The 21,770-nt window shown below is 44.0% G+C and overlaps 1 protein-coding gene and 1 long non-coding RNA gene across 8 annotated transcripts in view; one reads left to right on the forward strand and one right to left on the reverse strand.

Moving 5' to 3' along the window:
* LOC111250273 (integrin alpha-PS1-like) overlaps window positions 1-21,770 on the reverse strand; it is a 130,790-nt gene that overhangs the window by 11,024 nt on the left and 97,996 nt on the right. The window contains exon 1 of one of the 5 annotated variants that reach the window (XM_086987670.1): window positions 63-2,823. The exons of the other annotated variants lie outside the window; for them this stretch is intronic. The gene's annotated coding sequence lies outside the window, so the exon portion shown is untranslated. Of the gene's footprint in view, window positions 1-62; window positions 2,824-21,770 lie in introns of those variants that run through there. 5 annotated transcript variants of the gene reach the window in all.
* Window positions 1-21,770, forward strand: part of LOC147756026 (uncharacterized) — a 31,827-nt gene that overhangs the window by 7,105 nt on the left and 2,952 nt on the right. For 2 of the 3 annotated variants that reach the window (XR_015326824.1, XR_015326823.1), the window contains one exon: window positions 4,848-5,081. The exons of the other annotated variant lie outside the window; for it this stretch is intronic. This is a non-coding gene — a long non-coding RNA (uncharacterized LOC147756026). The remainder of the gene's footprint in view (window positions 1-4,847; window positions 5,082-21,770) is intronic. 3 annotated transcript variants of the gene reach the window in all.

Genomic DNA, 21,770 nt, shown 5'->3' on the forward strand with positions numbered 1-21,770 from the left:
CGACTTTTCGAGGTAATCCCAGGCGACTTGAGCCTTCCGGCGCCGCAGGACGTTTCACTTACCTTCGCACCCGCAATGAATTTCAAGCAGGGTTACAACTGGTGGGTCACAGGACATTTACGCTTACTCAGCAGTGGGGAAGCGGTTTTGTGTCGCAGGTTTATCGTTTTTGTCGTGGGACAAATTTCTGAACCGTGAATATACACGCTTCACTGTGGTGTAACAGTGACTGTTGTAGAACTTCACTAATGGGAAAGAGCAAGAATCAACGGTTGTAAAAGTTCGTTGAGTTTAGTTTAAGATTTCCATTCTCACTGGACGCTAGCGGAAGGCTTCGATGGCGCCTTACGGCATTGCCCCTTGACGCCCTCGCTCTCTAAACAGGCCTATCTACCCGTACTGGAACAGGCCATTTCCAGAGAAGGTCCGCTTATTCGACTCGACGATCATTCGCAAGCGAACACAAATTGGGTAAAATACGGAAAGAGTATACGCCTTCGCAAAGATGGAAGGGCGCTCGTGAATGGAAGAGCTGGAAATTCACACAAACGTGCGACTACATAAGTTTTCGCTTTCTTTGAAGCCTAGGATTTGCTTCAACGAGATCTAGCAGGTGTTTGTTACATGAATGGTTATTTCGATGCTGCTATTATACTGAGTTTATGGATCCACAGACACACACCCAAAATAAATGAATCTACGTCTATATCGTTTTGAACTCTACTTGTTTATGTTATCTTCTGGCCCTATTTAAGCCACGTAGTCGATACATTGACATTTGAGGAACACAATGAAGAAATCAGCAAAGCATCCGACATTTTGTCGGAATATGACAGTCAGATCGATGAATATTGGCAAGACTCTGTATCCGTATTACATTAAATTATCGACGACCCAAAAGCCTATGATTACATCCATTCTGTCTTCTTTTTATCATGATGATGCGTTGTTTATCGGATCCGCGATAGGTTTTCCTCGTTTCGTTTACACACTTCGCTGCTTGAATCTTATTTGAACTCTAACGCAAAACATCGAGCAGGGATGAATTTTAGACTGTTTTAACTTCACAAGTCGATAGTCAGTTTTATTGTTGATGGCGACATTTTCCATCGTGTCATATAATGGTACGGAAACAATGAGCGATCTATCTGTCCGCTTGTTGCTGTTGTCCAGACGCAGTGTTTCATTGAACGACTTAGCACTGTTGGTAACCAGCGCGAACCATATTGATTTTTAAGAGGAGTCTATCAGACCGGCCGAGGGGCGCAGCTTCATCCAAACGTCTGTCAAAAACATTTAGCTGAATCACTTCTCTTTCTTTTTCATTGGTTTTTCTCATAGTTGCAAGGTCCCCATCAGCTCTACCCGTTAGAGCTACAGAACGCCACTGAATATTAAAACTGCTTGCATTCTCAGTTCTAACAACGTCTAACTGAGACAAGCTGTAAACCGTATTGGTGTTATATCGTTCTTTAATGGTAGTACTCGTATATAGGTCTTTCTATGTCGATTTCTAATTAATTTATTTGTAATTAATTTCTCCTTTGAGAGGATTGTGTGGTTGAACATCAAAACACGCCTCAATTTGCTTAAAAACGAGGATAACTTACAGAAGCTATAGTCTTTTGTAATATTTCACTTTGATTGATCGATACTGTTATCGTCAATATCTAGGTCATTATAAGAAAAAGGCGTCTCGATTGACTTATTGGCACCCTTTTGATGACAGACTTGCCAAAGCGGTAGCTCTTTAGCGTCATATGCGTACATTGGTCCTTTTGCACCGGTGTGTCATGTGGTGATTTATTGTTGGCTGTAGATTTCTGTTTCAACAGTGCTGCCTTTCACAAATCAAATTCGATTTCAAAGCTCCGGCAACAGTTTAAATCTTAATTCTGAAGGAACAACACGGGCAGATAGATGAGTTTTTGCTAACGCCTTAATGCACTCCGGTGTTCCTTCACGAGCTACCGTAGCTGAGCGCTGGCGCCCCAGCGTTGCAGCGATGAGAGGCCTTAATTCAACAAAACGTGTGCTTTAATTCAACAAAATGATAGTCGGTACGTAATGCTAGCGATTCAAGGCAAAACCAATGAAAAAAAAAACAGAGAAAAGGCGCGAAAATTTGAACACATCAATAGCCATGATCGATCGTAGGAAGACGCTGCACGAATGAAGTAGGCTGGACAATAAGATCCCGAAATCAAAGGATGTTATATGGCAAAAAAAAAAACACGAAACAGAAGAAAGGTGCGCTAGCAAGAAGGAACTTAACGAGTATATGTAGGTGAACGGGGAACGTGGAGGGTTAAAAAGTTGAAAGTCAACGTTAAAAATTAGAAAGGGGCGAAAAAAAGTTTTACAATTTAGTCTCTTCGTTTGTCTGCTAACAAGTGTGCCAAAGCAATTGCAGTGTCAAGCATTGGTTACAACTGTTATGCTCGATTATTTGTAACAACAACAACAACAACAAAAAATACGCCTTGGCATGAGGGTATCACGTTGGTGACGGTAAACAGTAAAATGGCAGTTCTGTCGTAGTGTGCCATCATAGTTTACATCGTGGAATTAAATGACGTTTCTTTCGGCTGCTTCGCGCCTTCCATGAGTGTACATTAGCGCTGTAAGCAGTAAACAACGCATATGTATATGGTGCGGCGGTCGTCACCAATCTCTGTCGGTGTCCTCGGGTTCCACAAGACATCATCGAGAGTTCCTTCTCAGTTGTTCTAGCGTCTGTGTTTGGTGCTCGCGCAATACAAACACACATGACAACTGGTGCTGCTATGAAACGAGCAGCGCCGTCTTATTCCCATTATAAACGGCGAAGCTTTCACGCGCTCCTCTAAGGAAGTGTTTACTTTTTGACCAGATTTCTCAATATGGTCGAAAATGAGCACGACTAAAAGCACGACAAGATTGTCGCTTGTGATACCGCCATTACTGCAGACTTCAACAACAGCAGCAGCAGCAGCTATAATAGCAGCTATAACAGCGGCAACCGCGGCCGTTTTTCGACTGCACAAATATTATAAGCGGTGCATGTCGGTCTGTTGATTAAAAGCAAGGCCGCCTGCCAGCCACACCTAGGATTAAACAAGGCTAGCTATGGCCAGGGTTTTCTTTGTCCACGTAACAGCAACAACAAACAAATATCGAGAAAAAAGAGTGTCCATGGCTTCGGCTACTGTGGCCTATCAGCCGGCCCGGGTGAGGATCTGGTCTCCTTGCGGGATGGCGTATTTTGGGAAGCTCCTACAGCGGCGCCTGACAATGGTGGGCAGTGTTTAACGGCTGTTGTTGTTGTTGTTATTGATGTTCAGCGTTTATTTGGGGCGACGAGATTTGCCGAGAGGAGACCAAATGTGCTGCTATGACCTCCTAGGCGGTCGCGACAGGCCCGCCCATGGGGGTGGAGTTGACAATAGCAGTCTATAGACGCAGAAGTTTTGTAAAGAATCAAGGCTCGACCATGACGAACTTAAACAAGCGAAAGATACGGACGACAGCAGGCAGAACTACAATACAATACAAGCTTCGACCCAGCGAAATACCAATTTCCTACTTTCTTAAGGGTATGCCAACATACGGCCTGTGTTTCCTTCCTAATCTTGCGGCCGCTGTTGTTAGTGAAGCATTTCGGATTTATTGTGCTTCCAGTCGTAAATAAATATTGGCCATGAGTGAATGCAGCTTGCGAGGGAACAGCGTTGGACACTATTACTCTAACCCATATCACATGAGGGATACGGGTTAGAGAAATAGCTGGGTGCATAACATGCATTTGTATTTTTGCGTTAACCTATCTGGGCAGGAAGATGACATTTTGGGAGCACGGATAAGGTGAACCTGATAAGTCAGCAGGGTCCACTCAGATAAGTAGGGTGGCAACAACCCCTCTCACGCTGTGACACAAAGCGCTCCACAGAAATAACAGCTGATATCACAAACTAAGACTATCCACAAGGCGTCAATCATTTCCCGTCAAGTGTAACGCAAGGAAATCTACAGAAACTAAACATATCCCGCCTATGTCTGAATGAGCATATTTCCATATTACCTGTTCTGGGATATCATAAAAAACATTCGACGTTTCGTCAGTGACGCATGTTCAATACTGTAAAAGCTACACGCTGATGCAGTGTTGCCAAAAAATCTCGACAGAATTAACAACTTTGTGGAGCATAACTAAATACCTATTCAGTGACAGCTTTCAATGGGATCTTTCCTCCTCGAAAACAAACAAAATTGTTCGAAGTTGATGGCGCGAAAACTAAGCTAATTCTATGGCAGATCGCAATTTAATGGAGACTCTGTGCTCCATTAGGTCAACACTTAGTGCGCTATCTGTTCACAGTTCGCCGGCTCTGACCTCCGACTGCCATTTCCCCTTTGCCTTTCTTTGCTATCTTTTCAAGAGACTGATCAGAGTCTTTGTTGGTCAAATGAACTGCGCCATTTAACGCTGCGCTTGGATCTGCAACCGCCCGATACTAACAACGCTCTAAGTCCAAGGCAGGCAACGTGACCCAGATTTTGTCAAGTGCTTTCTTTCTCAATTTCCGTTTGAGGCATTACGTTTCCTATGATACTCAAACAACTCTGGGATTACCAGATGAAATATAATCGTTAGAGACCGCCGGGCAGTCAACTACAAACCAAGTGTCCAACTTTGTTGCAGTTTTCGTCAACAAGCAAGGTTTGTATCAGAATGTTTTTGTGGTTAGCATGCATGACATACAAATCGTCTAAGGTTTTTAACTTAGGACCCAGAAGCCGAATGCTACTTAGCTAAACGACTTACGTTAAACTAATACTAATACTATAATCACATATGTCTGGCACAGGTAGGCACCATGCAAATTATCAGCATCATTGTAAGGCTGCTATTTGCAAGCAACATTGCTATACGGTAGGTCCGTGCATTTCAACTACGGCAGACTTCAAGCGGAAACGGAAAACATATAATGATTATCGCTTTTGCCCTCGCTGCGGCTGTTGTTATTGTGGACGAATGAGCGTGGCTGAATCGTCGCTAATCGGCACCGTAGAACGATGCATGGGAGACGTTGCGGTAATAGGTACGTATGCGTTACGTCGACACGCACAGTCGTCGTACTACTAACATTCATGGTGGCTGTACTGTGTACTCATGTGTTACCGGTATTCCGTTTTCATTTGTTGATTCTTTCTGCTTCTACACATTTCGACCAGTATTACTAGCACTACTTGAGCTACTGACGCTCAACATGATCAGTTTCCCTTTTGAGGGAGACGACGTACCACCAGCGTTATCATATTTGCGTGACATCGATAATTACGTTCATCGTGACTAACGTTGCGACAAATGGCCCGCCACTACTTCGTTTTCACCACGTCTGAACGCTGCTACGATCAAGTTAAAAGAAAGACAGGCGTCGACAACTCCTGGTTAAAAACACGGCGCCGGAACGTGTCACAGCTTCGAATAGCGTAGCACAGTCCCAGCTGCGGGTCTTAAATAGACACAAGCGTAATTCTCCGTTTATCAAGCCACTAGCTACTCCTTTTGCCGTGTTGACTTTTACGGACATCACCACTGAATCATATTGGCTTACGAAGATGCGATTCATGATACGCAAGTATCTGTGCACAAACGGAAAAAATTCTGTGTAAAATCGCTAGTCTGTCCGGTGATTTTCGCTGACGGCGAAGGCGCTTGGCATCGCGCGTCGTCGAGGATGTGTAAAAGCGTCAATGGTAGTAAAAGACAGACAGAAAGAAAGAATTTCTCTTTCCAGCGGCCTTTGCAAAGATTCGTACGTTGTTGTAGCGTTGCGGCGGGGAGGTCAGATAGGCGGGCGGACAAACAAGCAGGGGTATCGAACGACGTGGCGCGTCCCGTCGCGAACTCTGCCCCAACATGGCCGTGGCCGGATCGTATTTGTTGAACGGTGGCGGCAAAAGCGAAAACTGTTGCTGACTTTTCGTACCACGTTCAAATTCCTCAAATGGAAATTGGTCGCTAGGGCGGAGGCGTTCCTACAACGCGGCCGCAGTTGAAACCATGATGGAGCGGCGAAACGTATAGCGCGAGAGAAACTCATCCACAAGAGACTGAAAAACGATTCTATATGAAATGGCCTGATAGAAAAAAAAAACAACAAAAAGAGCCCGCTTAAAATGCCGATGGCGCGCGTGTTTACGCAAGCGTACTAGCAACTTGGTTACTTTGCTGGATCAAGCTACCGTGCCAGAGTTCTTTTTCTAACCAATGACTCATCAGTTTAACTCACCCAGGGGTACAGAAGAGGACAACACTTAACCCGCATGTCGCTAAAAACTGCCCACTGGCGACTAAGCGCAAATCAGATAAACCATGTAGACTTCATAGTAGCGTTTGTGCTGCCAATCGGCTATCGTTCTGTGCAGAACCCAATTTGACCAATGCAGCAAGGTTAAGGTTGATATAAGGCACGGATTGCATTGGGTAGTTTCAGTAACATTGTTGTCAACGAAGGTTCTCTCTTCACGACGGATTACGAAGCAAAAATGAAAAACAGTTCAATATAACGAAAGTACATCACATTAGAAGTAAAATTATATTTATTTCCAATGTTCGGACTTTGTCGCCCCAGCCGACCATTAAATCGGTTGGTTCAGCAGGATGAGGCTAAAAATTAAAAAAAAATTGTATTGATCAGTCACTGACATTGTCGCGTGGCTGTATATCTGAACTTTCGACAATTCTATTACGTGTAACAAGTTTAAAGTTCTTTTAAGATTTGCTGTTTCACATTGATTACTGATGCCGTCAAAATTACATTAAATTGTATAAAAAAGCTCTCTTCTAAGATTTGTGATCGGTAGCGGTACGGATAATCGCTTTCAATCTCCCACTTTAACGCTTTATCTAGGGGTATCTACAGTTGCATCAAACTTGCCATCGCACAGTCTTACTTATTAAACTCACTTAACATTCAAGTCGATAAGACCCTCCAGATACGCTCTGCCTTACTTTCTTTTGATCTCATATTGAAGCGCCTATAAAACGGATTCAGCATAACCCATATGAGTTTCCACATTGTGCCACACGTGTCAACGGGGAGTTCATTTTAGGTTGAGCTCGATCATATCAGTTCGACACAAGCACATATTCTTTATTTATACACATTTCCTAAAAGAAATTTCGAGAAAAATAAATACCCTCTGCTCCAAACAATCTTTCCCATCCGAATCTTTTACCTCCTATCACGACTATTGAACATCCAATACACGGTAGAATATGGGTGCTTATATTCTTAGCTGGGGTAGCTGGGGATTGTGTACGCTTCAAGGATATGATGCTGATCGGGTCAGATCACAGCGTGAGCTGCCAGCCAACGCTCGACAGAATGGAAAAAAAGAGGAAAAGTAATTCTAGCATTTTCCCTGTCTCCGGAGTTATGCGCCGTCGTCTCAACAGCGATATTGTCCCTCCGTTTGCTTCACCGTTATATCTTTGCGTGTAACCTTTAGACTCCAGACGTCTGGGTTTCCCGCTGTGGCCGGTGATGACGGGTTCGAATCCGCAGCAGAAAGGGGGTGCAATAGGTGTTTCGAGGAGTAGGTCTCGGTTCTTTTTTCTTGGTCGTTGTTTCGTATCTCAAAAATCTCTCACAGTCTTTTCTTGGTTTTGGTCAATCACGTCTAGGCAGATTCTAGCTGGTTAGTAAGCCGGCGGCTTGGAAGCCATCATGTCCATTCGAACAACGTCAGCATCGGAATGACATTGATTACTCGGCCTCCTTGTCGCCTCTGCGTATGATGAATAACCAGGAAACGAGCATGCCCATATTTTTTTATTCTGCAAATATTGCTGTCGACATTACCTTGCAGCATTGAGTAGCATAGAATGATACCCAATGTGGTGATTAGCCCGAGCTAGTGGCCGAGCCTTGGGTTTATTGTAGGCGATGTCCGCTCAAAGGCTCGAACGCCTACGTAGTCTGTGGGTCGTTTTACGTTCGTTGTCTGCGGTTCAAGATCGCTTCTAGTGTGACTGACTCCTCCGCCGTAAACGTACGAGTTGTTTGCGTTTGTTTTCATTAGAACTATCGCTAGCTTAAATAGTTGTGTCACCATAACGCCTATCGGCGTTTCATATGTACGCATGATCATAGGTCGGGTCTGAGGACGACGATCTACGGACGAAACACGATCTAAGTGGCATTTATGAAATATCCGACATTCGTGCACGTACGAAGTATATAAACAGGCAGATATCTGAACTAGTACAGACAGAACTGGAGACAAACAGAGATCGAATAACATAGATGTGCACCCACGACAAACTCATAACTACACCGGAGAATATGTATAGAAGTTAATGGCGTGGTGTGTTAAATCAAAAATCACCGTTAGCGATGTTTACGATAGTAGCTAATGATTATTGCATGATCGAAGTCACTATTGCTGTCTTGATGGGGTATTGGCCCGACGTGTCTGACCATTGCTAGCGGCAGACGGCTCACTCGTTTCTTGTTGTGTTTTTGTCGCCGGCGATAATATAACCCGAGGCGGTAGCTCTACGCCCACGGTTGATACCTTGATCGATGTCAACAACTTCCTATAACTGCGACCATTATTTGCATCATCTCGCCGGTGTTACTCTTGTCCGTCTGCTAACATCGTAGACACACAAACATAAGGATGTATATACAAAGTGTCTAGTTAGTGTTGTTGTTGCTCATTGTCTGGGTATACATGTTAGCGCTACTGTCACATCTTTCCGTTTTGTTGCTGCTGATAGCACTTCTATTAACAATAACTATCTCCACAGTTGCTAATGTCGAGGTATAAGTAGATAGAGCATTTGCTTTACTCGTTGTCGATCATGGACATTTTGGCATCGTTTGTCTTCGCCAAGACAGCTTCTCGATATTTGACGATTTGCTGATGTTCGAGTCGATGGCACGCGCTCCGTCCTTAATGATAACAGTAACCCATGGGCGTCAGCCTCGGCCTCGGCCTCGGGGGTGTGAGCAGGTCCCATGGCTGGAAAATGGCCGTAACAGCAATCAATAAATACCCAAGAAATTTACTCAAGAACTATTACATGTTATATTTAACCGTACATGGTTATATGGTGACATAAACAGAAAGTATACATTATCAAAACCAAAAATCGTCGAGGCACACAAAAAATGATCACAGAACCGGAACGCTTCTGGAAGCTACCAAGACAGACAGTTCAGTATAAACACTAACGCTGATTATAGATCGTGACTGTATTGTGTTGTGCATTTTTCTATTTTAGCTTTTTACGGGTGTTCAATCAATATGCAGTGCATCAGTGTTTTTTTTGTCTTTTAAGCCCAGGATATGCGTCCTTCTGAAGCTGTACTAGTAATTTCCATATCTTCCAATACCTTCGCGCTTTTATGCCTTGGTTAAAATTATTCCGCTCAAGCGTCTTGGACGGCTGCTGCACGCCTCGCGTTAGTTAGTCATCGCCGGTCGAGAATTCATTATGTTGCTTCGATATGTTGAAGAATTAGTATATACTGGCTTCAGCAGTGATTAAGTTATTGTTGAAAACGAGTAGTCGTTGTCCCGAACGTGCTTTATGCGACCTGGGCCACGAGCACCTCTGACCGATCGCTGCTACATTCATCTGAACCTGTTTAATTTCACCTAATTAAAAAGGCGCGCATTGTCATCACCTGTGGGAGAAGCAAGCAACGAATTGTACCACGGGCATCCCATCACTTACGCTACGTGCAGCAGGACGAGAACTAGTCAGAATGAACTACGTATCAAAACTACTGCAAAATATTATATATATAATACAAGATACTATACTACTATATGTAAACGTAAGAAGCCGCGTTACTATAATTAAGCACGACAAACGGCATAGAGTTGATTGCGTACCTTCCTGTTTTCGATGGAGCTGATATCCCCAATGAAGTAAGTACTATATTGTTCCAGCCGCTGTTGGTACAACGAGTATTAGTTGTGATCACACCACAACGAAATCACGGCGGGTCGTGACAAAGGGCAGGCCCTTCAACAGATGATCTCAATGTAGCCTCCAGTAGTTCGAATGACAGATTAGTTTTTGTCGCTGGCTCTTTTTTGGCCTGCTATTTTACCTCAGTATGGTGCTCAAGCATGTCTGGCAAACTGGGCACGCACAATGGGACCCTATTGAATCGATCGCCACACTGGCGGCAGCTGTTCAACAACTAAATTGTTAATGCATTCGCGAATATGTGGGCGTTTACAGAGGCGCTGTCATTAAAAGTTGGGTTTTCGCATTCATCGTCGTCCAAGACCTTTTTTTCGGCTATCTCCAAGTAATTTTTTCTCTTTTTCTCGCCAATGCTCGCCGAACTCCTTTCGGATCCCTCCTACCTCTAGCCCTGGCTGTCACTCGTTCCTTTAGCTGGACGGCTTCTGACTAAACGAGTGTTCTGCCCTCCAGGTTTGCTGCTGCTGCTGCCTGTTGCTGTCATTATCGTATCGGTTGCGTGGGGGGTAAAAGGGCGATGTCCTTCTTTTCTCCCGTTGTGACGGTACGAGCTGCCGCTGCTTACTTGGAGCGTGAGTACTGCTCAGCGGTTAGTGCTTCGATTTCGCCTCAGAACCCTTTTGCTCTATGTTGACGATCAGTCAAGATGTGATCAAGAGCATTTTTCAAATGGGGACGTTCGAATGACAAATAGCCGATGTTCGCCAATAAGCAATGCAACGCCATCGTTATAATCAACGAAATAGCAGAAGACAGAAAAGACTGCAGATATAAAAGCCCATAACGAAGCAACGCGGAACTTGGTTAAAGAGGTATTTAGCGTCGTGCGGTACAAATCCGTCTTTATAGGACCCTGATATAGATTCGCTGTTAGTTGATTTTGACCGCGCTTTACATTGTTCACACATTCAACATCCTGTTGTAAAGCCCTTCAGCGAAAGGTAACGGGGAACAACAAAGTTAGCAGAAGTTACCACGAAGAACGCTATTGAAACACTGCGCAAACAGTCATTGCGTAGTTGCTTATATGGAAGAGCAATGGTAGTCCGCAGTGATCGGTACTGCGTCGACCATACGAACGGTCGAAACCAGCTACAGCTCCTCGTAAAAGAGTCCGCTGCTAGTCGCATTGCTCAATAATAACACTACCAATCAAAATAATTACCCAATGCCAATAATAGTAGATACCAAGACGTAATTATGGGCTTGACTGTCGTACCGAGTTCATCATTCACAAGACGAAGAGAACCGCAACATTCGTACATAAGATTAAGACAAACACACAAATATTGACATGGAAAGTAGATAAGCTATAGTTAGTAACCTTGCCGATTTCAATGAGCTAGCATTTTTTTTTTTTTACGCTAACGAATATCCTAATATGAACGACATCTTTAAACTGTCGCCCGCATCTTCCATGTAAACACACACAAAAACACGCTGATTCTCACCTCTTCAGTTGTCGACATAAGCGAAAGATCTGACATTGTACATCAACCAGCCATAGAACAATCTGAGACATATTCTGGGAGGTGCAGCTTTGTTCGAGCAATGAGGTTCTCCATCTTGAACTGACTGCCATTACCACTTCTACTAATACCTTCAGACGAAGCACGGCAAAATCTATGCATAAGGACCGGTAAAAATAATCGATGCATATAGACAGTGGACAAGTAAATTCACTGGCTTCAAGTCTTCATATCACGCTCGATCTGTTGCAACTGAAATTGCCGACTTTACGCCTGATTGGCCGTCGCAGTAGGCCCCTTAACGAATGTACTTGAAGCGCGCGAATTTTTCTCATCGGCATCTCTGGAGACTACATGGACAGATTATGGTATTCCGGACCGGTTGGGATCCACCAGTCGATAAGCCTAAGCTCGGTAACAAATACTGTGCGATACCCAGAAGCTAATCCACTGTTGCTTCAAACGAGCAGAACATCCGATGCCGTCAGCAGCAACAGGAGGAATCGAATGTCGTCAAGACAATCATTACTGATGCGTCAACTTCGTCCATCGGTTTTTGTCGCACCTCGCTATGCGCGTGCAGAACACGTCAGAAAAGAAACATAAGGCGGGGCTCACATACGATGTGCGATTTATACGTAAAATCGAGACGTTGCGTCACTCGCTAATGGTACATCAGCATCGCCATACAGATATCTTCACATACCTTGTTTCAACCTTCACACCTTTGTTCTTTTTCATCCAAATACTTACTGCACTTCACTGTCTCGTGGAGCATTGCTTTACCTGTATTATATACCCCAGTGTTTATAATATTTTCATGGGGTGACCACGCATTTTGTATGTTGAAATCCGTGGTCACCCCATATAAATTTTATATATATATATATAGGCGTATAGTGAAAGTGCCGAAGTTAATTAGCGAAGCAAAGCATATATGAGTAGAACAAAACTTATCACACCTTCAAAGTGATCACACCAAGTTCTATATTTAAATTGGGACAGAAACATAAATAGAAAGTCAATAATACGATTATGTGATCGTTAAAGACCAAACGGCCAAGATCGGCCTAACCCGGGCTCAATGTGGCCAGACGCCCTCACGATGATAGAGCATATATATGACTTGTGTTTGTTTGCACCTTATATAGCTGCTATCCGGCAATCCCCAAGAGCCTGTCTTCAAGTGCATTTAGTAGCGCGTGCCTGATATATGTTGAAGATAAGCCATAAGAGTCGAACATAATAAGCTGATGAAATAAGGCGCCAGGCCGTCGTTCAAGGGTCGTCATCATGCCCTGTAAAAATCGAGCGAAATGCTTATGTCGCATCGTCGATAGGACGAATGGCACGAGCATTTGGACGCGTCGTCTACGGACCCATATGAGTTCCACAGAGCTATACTCCAACTATGATTCAACCCAGAAGGCCAGTGGCCCCTTCGAGAGGAGCAAACTGAAGGAACTATGATGTCTTATAGGACGCTTGCCTGATTGGTCCTGTTTACCTAACCTAACAGTTTGCGTTGCTTTGCGCGCATGCATACATCCATACATACATCACGATGCTCTCTGAGTAAATTGTTTTGTAATAATAATAATAGGACGTGTCATCATTATGTAATTTACATATATAATACAGTTAAACAAACGTTACTACCGTTCATTGAGCGGGTTCTACCATCGAGTTGTTGTGGCAATTTTTACAGCTAATCTGGCTGGAAAAGTCAAGCAACGTTGGTTAAAATCCCTCCAATGAAATGTAGGCATAATATGAATATGGTATGTAAAATGGAAGTTCGCGTAATCATTTTTTTCAGGCTGTAACAGACGTCTCTAATTATCAAAGTGATTGAATAACTAACACCTGCATGCAATATACATTGCACTGCTTACAAGCTACGGTCATCACAACGATGAAAAGCCTTTTTTCCGATGGAAGGCATCAGGTCTTCCCTAAATCAACAAGTACCTTCGTTCTTCAACCTGTTATCAATATTAACTGGTTTTCCAGTGCTTTCAACGGCGAATGCTGCCGGAGGTGCTTTCCTTTAGGAACAAAAATCGTCATCATTGTGATACGACGAAAGCTACTGTTCTCCAGGGCCATAATGGATATCTAAGTCATTTTTCATTCGCCAGCTGCGTCCGAGCTTCGAAGCTAGACCATAACATTTACTATTTTTGCATTGTCGCCGCCATTGCAACAGCTATAACCATTAATGAGCACGCCATGCCACATTCTACCAATCGTTTCCCGCCAGCTGGTGCTACAATCAACACCTCTGTAACTATTACCAGATTATTGGCTCTTGTGTTTCTCAGCGGTCTCCTATATACATATATAATAACCTTAGTCAGCAATAATTGGTCTATCTTTTCTCACTGTTAACCCCCATTACTTCAGCTGACTTTGTCTACTCTCGCAATCGGCCTTTCTCCATTTTCTCCGTTGAACTCGCTTTCGCCGCTGCTACTGCCGCAGTTCTTCCCGGCAGGCTGCAACGCAATGGGCATTTAGCTAAAGGCTATTGCAAATCGGAGCAACTATTCAGGTAGAGGATGCGGCGATTTAAGCCAACTGTCATGTTTCCGTCGCCACTTCTCTTTTCCTTCCTTCGTTATCACCACAATCAATATCATCACCGTTAGCATCATCATTGCTTCCGAATGAAGAGTGCATTTCTTTCTCTTTTTTTCTCAATGGCATTATTTCAAGAGGGTTTAGCTCTTCAAAAGACCGCGCCATCTTGACAAGTCACCCGTAAACCGATTAGCCACGAAGCGAAGCCACCCATACTGGTCGCGATTCCACGAGCGCATCTGCTCTATTCGTTTAGCCATGAAACCATCATAATATCATATTCCTATAGCATTATGTTACTACCGAGGCTGCATGCTGTGTCCGTTGTCGGCACACTCGAGAAGTAAGTCATCCCTAAGCTCTCGTTGACGCTTTTCCCTAGTTTCGTCTCGCTATTATTCAACCACTCCAATGGTCAATCTAAAATCGTCTACGCGATGTTCCTCCAACGGCCGTTGCACTTGCTGGTGTCACTGTTTTTGTTGTTATAGAATTTAGATTGACGCTGGTTTCCCTACTCGACCGCAATAAGGATCCAGCGGTCTCCGACGGCGGCAATGGTCGGCTGGCGAGTGTTGTGATGACGGAGCAGTCGTCGTGATCGACCTGTCGAGTCCACCGTTGGTCGGGAACGATAGTGGCAGCCAGGACAGCCGCAAAGGACAGCGGTCTTGCGTTCGTTTACCCATTGCCGTAGCTGGTGGTTTATTGGTGGCGCTGGTGGGCGCAGTTGTCGCGACACGTTGGCTACGGCACGATGCTAACGAGGAGGCCCAGGACGGATGACGAAAAGACGCACAGCTTTTGCTCTACCGTATTTACTCGGCTAATGCATATATAGTGGATAGTGCCGTTTGAATGGTAGCGATGAGAAGAGAATCGTGTAGGTTGCGACTACCGACGCAGTTATGAGCCTGCCGGCCGACGGAAAGGATTCTGCCTTTGAAAGAGAGAGAGCAAGAAAGACGCCATACGAAGCTAAGCCGCGACAGCAGTTTGATGGAGAAACGCGCATGTACCACTCGCACAACGACGCGTTGTGGTTTTGTTGACTAATTAGTCACTCTCTTTAAAGAGCGTGTAAATCCAAAGGTCGGCGGAAGGTCCACCATTACATTCCGAGCAACAAAACAAAATAATGGTTTCTCGTTAAAATGTTCTGTTAAGTTGAAGGGGTGGGTATTACTTTATGTGCATAGTTTTTTACTTAGCCAAACGAATCTTTGCTATTTACCAACTCCAGCGTATGCATACAATATACCCACGTACACAATCCTATGCAAGTAAATAGCATGTCGGATGTCTCCCCGAAAAATTACTGCTCCAATTGTGTCAATCGACAAAGATTACAAGGGCGATCAGTCACGCAATGGGATACCCTCACTTTCCTCCAATTGTCGAGGAAATGTTATCATATCATACCGGCACGATCCTTGGGAGTACCAAGTCGAGGGAGTGGGAGCTCCAGATGCCCCGAGGGGGGCAAGTAGTCTATTGCATGGATGCAAGGCGGCTTAATGCAGCCCAGCAGGATCCAGTTATACCGTTGGAGAGGACACGTGGGTCTATGCACCACCATGGATCTCAGGGGACGTCCGTCTAGATTTTATGCTAGGTTATACACTGCCATTAATATAGTTTCCGCATGCGATGACGCCCTTGGCATTAACAACGGTGCAGCTCAGTGGGGAGGACAGAGAAACAGTACAAAGAAATAGAAGCTGCTTCTTCCCGAAGGAAATCATCTCGAACCCACGAAACGACCTTGTTGGCAAACAGGCGTTCAATACGCAACATCCACAAATGACCGATAGTCGTGGTCAAAGACGAACTTAGATCAAACTAGAGAAATGGAAGCAAACCCTTACCAAAGAAGTCAATACACCAAGCGGAAGGTGCATGAAGCCAATAGTTGCGAGTAGAACTAAGGTCCAGTATCTGTTTCTACCACACATCTACACTGGCAAGAAATTGGCGTTTTGATGCAAGCACCAAAGACTATTTGTGCGAAAAAGGAAGCAGAGTAGAGCGAGAAGTCGTACATATCTACGCGAATCGCGTTGATACCAAATAGGAGAAATCAGTTCAAGACTATTGCAGATGCACCATGTTAGCCCGGCGTAGAGGTGTAGATTATCAGGTAATGCCCGTCAGCTTTTGCAGCAGGGATCTGCAAGCACGACTGTGCAAACCTAAGAGAGAATAGAAAAGTCAGTATGTAATTGAGCTTTGGAAGCAAAACACAGTAAAGAGACAAATGAACAGTCACTGAATGCTGATAGGAGTAGCTGTTCGGCGTGAGACTACCCATGGTCTTATTAGAACAAGAACGTCATTATGAGGAACACACATAGATCGAACATCAGGCTTTAGTATTGCTTCAAAGCTTAATAGGGACTGCATATTGTTTGCTGAAGTTTATAGCGTAGAAAACCTTTGTGAACATTACTGATATAGTAACAACAACGAAGGTAGGTAGTAACTTGAGCGAGGGACAGGGTTTTTTCGAGATAGGCCAACCACAGGTAAAAGGATGGGTCTTGTAGACAAGAATAACTAGTGTGTAACTAGAGTATCAGCCGGAGCATTCCGGTGACCCTCATACATCGGTGACTCTTTTGGCGGTCCATAGCAAGATACGCAACCATAACTTTTAAAAATAATAACGCTTTGTTCATAAAAAAAAATAAAATTTTATGGTCCATAGGTGTTTTACCTTCCAGTGGGTAGGCAGAGATAAATCATGCCTAAGAAGGATGCCCGCATTCACTCTAATCCAAGGGATGTATATACTATATATATATATAAGTTACCTCTGTTAGATCGACAAGTAAAACCTACTTGGGTTACGGTAGCGTGTCCTACTGATCAGGAATAAGTCAACTATAAAAGCGCGACCTCAATCTAGAAGGGACTGGAGGGACAACAATGAACGAATTGACTGAAGTGTTCTGTAGGCTGAGTCACGGGCCGAGTGCGATACGGCAGTATTATACAGCCGACATTCGCTAAATGCCAGGAGAAGAATCTGACTGACTCAGTAAAATACGGGGGGGGGGGGGGTAGTCGTGCAACATTCTGAAGGATGTTAAGCTGACCTGAAGCGTAAAGTCGTAGGCAATAGCGATGGTGGATAGGTAAAAGTAATCGACCGCTATGATAGGGGCCATTGTACGAGACTGGGAAGGAAAAGCCTGCCCCAATGAAGGCTCGTAAATGTTTGAAGTGTATTGAAGCGGGTAAAGGCTAACTTTATTCAGTTGCAAGGCTCAAAGCTGACCTGTTTTTTGAGTTACGCCCAGTGCTTGCCTTGATCGTCAAGCCGTAGATAAACTGTAAATGTATGCAAGCGTTTCAGATGGAAAGACCAATCGTTTGACAGCAAAAGAGACTACCAAGTATCAGGTATTTAAGACAAGTCGCAACTGTTTTGGAACATTTTGGCCATCATGAAACGCGTCCGCGATGTGGCACATGCTGCAGTAGACGGAACCTGATCTGCTGACAGCGTAGCCAATTGAAGTGACAATAAGCTAGCCTCATATCGAGGCTACAAAGCAGATTTGAATATTCCGCTCGATAGAAAAAGTATAACTTATGATAGTAAATTGGAGGGAGTTTTGTAACTTCTCACTAAGACATACTAAGTAGATTAACTCAGAAAAATGTTTGCCTGTAGTGAGATAATTTAATAACTAAATAGAGTATTTTCTTATGTGAAAGAAGTCAAGCAAAGCCTTTACTTTCTGCTATTAAAAAGTAGTATCACACACTTAATGAAGTCTATTTTTTTTCCATGTCTAAACCTCAACTATCTACTTAGCCTCTCAGGCCGTCTTGCGTGTCCTGCAGGCGTGTAGGCGTCTGACATTAAGTAATCATTTGAAAGACCGGGTTTTAGCACTAGTTCCCTCTAAATTATTTCCGAACCCACTTGTTTCATTGAGCTTTTTTGCCCGCTTTTAACTTATCGAGCGTGAAGTTTGATGACGAATTTACACATGTATCCGTGAACACCGCGGATACATTGGTGTTAAGTACAAAACATGCTTTCTTTCACGATACCAGAGAGAAATGGTCTACCTAAGGAAATCTATATCAGCGACGTTTATTGACAAAATCTGAGTTAAATAAAATATAACAACAAATTCGCAGTCACTTTATTAATTTTTAACATAATAAATTTTCACAATATTTGATTTTTCTTAATAGTCCAACCTTTTGTATAATACATTTCAAAATGTATCCAATGGCGTCTATTTCCTATAATATACAATGGTATATTGCCTAGCAATATAATTCTCACTGTGCTTTATACGTAATTACCAGCATCGGTATCGTCATTCATCTTTGTTTTCTTCTGTATTCCGATAACTTCGAGGTGAAGCCATTGAGTTGATAATCGCACGGGAAATCAACTCCTCCCTCCGGACCCCTAGGTGGTCCAATAATAGCTTCTGGTTTTCACTCTTCACGTACATTCGAGCCCATATATCAAACGAAACCCCGCAGTGCGATTATATCTTATCCGAGCTATTTGATATGACGTTACGCCAATACGCGATACGATATACTGCCTCCTAGATTGTCCTATTGTACCTTGATGGTACCCGTTGTTTTTGTTGGCTTTGTTGTTGTTTGTCGTAGCTGTTGTCGTGAATATTGCTAGTGTTGCTACTCCGACTGCTACTATTTCCACTTAGAACAATTGCTCGCACCGATTCAACTTCGCTTTTAACAGTTGAGTTTTTTCGCGCCCAGCCCACCACGTCCCACTATTCCGTATCTTTCGTTTTTTCTCTCTTAAAGAATTGAGTCTGCGCGATCAGTTAGCCAGACGGTGTTTTCGTCGCCGCTCCAACGGCAGGAGCAACGTGCAAGTAACAGCAATCTTCTCAATTCTATTCTTCTTCCCTCTGAGCTTCCCCACCGCTACTACATAGTGACTTCCCACATACGAATAGATCTGTATGATATTATAAGTCGACTTTAGTTCTGCCATCTTCGACATCGTTGCCGGCCTCATCAATAAGATGGCTGTCATCGTCGAACCGACATTGCCCCAAACTGCCGCTTATCGAAGCAGCACATTTTTCGACATTTTATCACTTTCTCACTCCACCAACAAGTCAAACAGGCAGCGAAGCAACAAACCAGCAATCTGGCCGTACCAGTAGTCAGCACCGACCTACGACGGCAAAGGGGGCAGCCACTGACAACGCAACCACATGGGGCACCTGTGTAGCAGGCCTCCGCAACTAGATACACACGGCCACAGGTAGGGGATTAGCGACCGACGCTCAACAAGGCCATTGCCGTCGTAGATCATGGCCTGGCACATGCTACCTTTCAATGGATACACGTCGACTTGGCCAATTTCCTTAAACCTTTTCAGTTTCGTTTTTCCTCTGTTTCCCTTGTAGCAGAAGTCCCGGGTTTTATCGAGCGCTTTCTTCGCTTCAAAGACGAGACACCCAGAGTAAAAGCGATTCTAGCTTTTGGTCTTTTTGTCGGCCGCCGCCGCCGCCGCCGCCGCCGCCGCCTGACCGAGTTGCTGTCGTCGCTAGCGATTCGCTCCTTTGTTCCAATGAAATAAAGACATCGCCGTTCTCGGCTAAAACCCCTTCCCTCAGCCGGGATCTATTTAAACAGAAGAGAAAAAAAGCTTCTTTATCTAGTCTGCCTGGGCTAATGATGCTGCATATCGGGCAGTTAACATGATGATAAGTGACGATTGCTTACGGTATAGATGCACGCCTTCGTATGTATGTATTTGTTGTTTTGTTATGGGGTCTACAAAAACAAGAACAGCCGGGATCGCATGACGCTCATGGCAGCCACATTAACACTAACCGATGTTGATACGATTCGAGACTTGACGCAGAGATAATGGGAGACATGCGAAATACGATCAAACGCTGAACTTCTGCGCGGCTACCCAATATTAGGCCCTGGTGACGCATTCTTGATAGACAAAAGCCTCTAATGCGTTGGATATGAAATTAGTCGATTTTTGACGAAAATAATAACACAACAGCTGAAAGAGTCCTTGCCGAAACACTATGCAAGAGAGCTTTATTTGTTCTATTCCAAAAGGAACTTGGCTACACCAGAAAAGTAGCGTACGTATTCTGAAAGAGACCTTTGTTTTGAGATCAACGCATATATTCTTATAGTGTTTAATGGAAGTTTAGCAAGCCATTATAATAGATATAGTAATTTCATGTTACACAGCGAAAATTGTTCCATTATCGATTTCCAGATTAAGACCCAACGAGGCATATGATACGATACATGTCATAAGCACTAACCTAACCCCTAACTACCCCCGTAGCTATAGCACATAATGAGACCGTTCTTACATGTCTACCATAATACCCCTCGGCTGTGTGATGACAATCCAATGTCTAGCATCACCTAAAGCGTAGTTTGCAACTGTCACAGCATTAGCTGTCTTTGGAGAGCTGCGTGGCCGACCGCAGACAGTAAGACAAGACAAAGAAAACGGCAATAAGCCCATAGGGAAAAATCGAAAAATACGAACGGTATTTTTCGCGCAGTTTCTCCAAAGCCCTTGGCTGCCGTGAGCGAGTAATCGCTTGGGGCTCTTCTAGGAAACCATGATGAGCTCTGTTGGCCGTTCTATGACAAGCGAATTCGTGCCTGAGAGAGTCTATGGAATGTTATGTACAGATACTTGCTTCGACTCTTGAAAGTATTTTCAAGATTGAAGCATTGGCCGATGACATAGGTAGGTTCTGGTGACACAGCCAAAGAATATAATGTAGTTAGGCTCAAATACATGGCGGTACGGACACTTGGCACGGACACTGATACTGTTTAGATAGAATCTGTGACAAAACCCGCTTGTTTTTAAAATATGTCGCGAATTTCGTAGGAGTATACACGTTTACTAGCAGCAATTAGATAACAGCTGAAGTTCGGTGCATTGAGGTTTCCTTGTAGCTAGTCTATTTAAAATAATACAATAGGATGAGATTAATCCTTGACGGAACCCAGCATTAAATAAAAGTTGTTCTCTAAGCTCCATCCTCAGATGCACTTCCTGGCTTATGGCTCACTTGAATGAGGATGATGCGCTCTTCACTCGTGGCTCCGCAAGACACATGGTCAGTGCACCCGGGTATCTGGGTTTGCCCATAATCGTCTATTAGTAATTGATCATATTCCACTGAAAACCCACGTACAACCTATGCGGTAACTACACTGTATAGTAATGTCCACAACGATTATCATGTCGAACTATGTTCTACCTTATTGCAACCCTGTCGTCTTATAGGTTCCGTTTCTGACGAAAGTGTTCTCCCCTCGGTTGACCTTCGGAAAATCGAGAGTAAGCGGTAACAAACCATATACATCCAAGTGGCTTGATTTTGTCGCCTATCTGAAAGCAGTTGCTATATAGAGCAAACGCTGTATTCTCTGATTATAGGGCATAACCGTATTGCTCGACTGAGGAAACGGACTGAGCGTGCTTTTCGGAGTTCGTGCGTGAAGCTGTTGGCAGAAACATCCTTGTCGTATTCTGTCGGGCGACATTACTCGACAGGCGATCATCAGACCCCCTTTCGCTCTAAAGAGCAGGCCATGAGTAAGGTTTCGTTTACTTTAGTACATAGCCTTAACAAACAATCGAACAATTACGCCGAGAGCCGAGCTAAGTGACAGGCAGAACAACAATGCTGCGAGGGTCCTATTTCAAT

Source organism: Varroa destructor, unplaced genomic scaffold, assembly GCF_002443255.2.
Source record: "Varroa destructor unplaced genomic scaffold, Vdes_3.0 BEIS01000004.1, whole genome shotgun sequence".
Lineage (NCBI taxonomy): Eukaryota > Metazoa > Arthropoda > Arachnida > Mesostigmata > Varroidae > Varroa > Varroa destructor.